The sequence below is a fragment of the Austrofundulus limnaeus genome, unplaced genomic scaffold (assembly GCF_001266775.1).
Source record: "Austrofundulus limnaeus strain Quisiro unplaced genomic scaffold, Austrofundulus_limnaeus-1.0 Scaffold1405, whole genome shotgun sequence".
Lineage (NCBI taxonomy): Eukaryota > Metazoa > Chordata > Actinopteri > Cyprinodontiformes > Rivulidae > Austrofundulus > Austrofundulus limnaeus.
This window is the reverse complement of record NW_013953807.1, coordinates 1-1,714: the sequence shown is the minus strand read 5'-3', so window position 1 is coordinate 1,714 and position 1,714 is coordinate 1.

Below are 1,714 nucleotides of genomic sequence, written 5' to 3'. Positions count from 1 at the left end.
TGTGTGTGTGTGTGTGTGTGTGTGTGTGTGTGTGTGTGTGTGTGTGTGTGTGTGTGTGGAGAGACAGAGGGGGAGAGAGAGAGCAGCCAGCTCCTCTCCCCACCCGAGGCTGAAGGTCAACAGACGATCATGCTAAGCTTGCTAACAGCTCCACCCTCTGACTGCTGCAGGGGCGTGTCTTAGAGAGAGGCTTTTATATGAGAGGACAGCCGCTGTGACGAAACTGTGCAGAACCACGTCACAGTGCAGAGCCGTTAACCAATATGCAAATTAGCCTACAGTGCAGAGCCGTTAACCAATATGCAAATTAGCCTGCAGTACCACTGCTCTACCCATTTGCGCAGCAAAAAGACATTTTTAGACCAAATATTACAGATTTGAACAAATACACACAAAAACATCAAAATTAGCACAGAAACAGTAGCAGTAACATTTTAGACACATTCTAGACAGTTTATCAGCTAAAAAAAGTTAATTTTGGGGTAAGTTACTCTTTAAGCTAAAAGTGCCGGTAAAACTGTTTGGTTGTAACATCAGAACTGACGTTTTACTGTTCTATGTAAGTAATCTGAGTTGATGTGAATTAAAATTTGGACGCGAGTTTTTATCTCATTTAACTTTGAAGCTTGTTATAGGAATACCCACAATCAGGTGTAACTTATGATCTGTTCAATTTGTGTAAATAAATGATTGCATAGTCTTTTATGAATCAACTTGAACTCGTCTGAACGTTCACTTATTGTGTCACTTTTCACTTCGCACTGTCAAGATATTATAAGTAATGAAAAAATACCTTGGTAAAACTTTCCTCATACTTTATGTACGAGAGATGTAGGAACAGCTTAATTCACCTTAAGCTCACCCCCTACAAGCGCGAGATTGGGGAAGTTTTAGAGCGGCCCACCAGGATCTCCACTTCTACTGGCGGGCTCTGCCTTTTCCCGGCACAGTACACTTGGAAACAAAATGATCATTACCTCCACAATAGAAACATTGATGTGAATCCAGTTATCTTTGCCTTTCTTCCTGGCTTAACCGAGCATGCCCAAGCTGCATCGGTTCAGGATCTAAAACAGACTCAGGTGTAGCTGATTGAATAGGATGCGTGCTGGAAACAGGAGTGAAGGTGGAAGAGGCAGGACGCTAGGAGTTGTAGTTCTTTTCACGCCTCTGTTCCCTTAGCCAATCATCGATCCTTATGGCGAGKTTAATCAGTTTGTCCATCAAGTTGGGTCCACCACAGCTGATCTTTCAAAACATCAGACAGACAGTTTACAAACATTCCTTTTAAAGCTTGATCGTCCCAACCTGACTTCTCGGCGGTGACCCGGAAGTTGATGGAATGTTCGGCGATTGACTGCTTGCCTTGCATAGGGAGATCAAACGCTTGCTTGCCGCCTCTTGCTGGAGCGGATGGTCGAAAACTTTGCGGAACTCCGGGAGAAAACACTGGTAGGTTATAGTTTCTATRGAGTGTGAATTTAAGAAGGCTTGGGCCCAACAAAGAGCTCTTCCCTTGAGGGAGTTAACAAGGAAAATAACCTTAGACTTATTATCTGGGAACAAGGATGGAGATCTTACAAAAACCWGGCGACATTGAAGCAAAAAGCCACCGCAACTATCCATGTCACCTTCAAACAGTTTGGCAGGTCTGTATTCAGGTTCTCTGTTACAGGAAACGGCGAGAAGGATTAGTAACGGTGGGGGTGTGGGG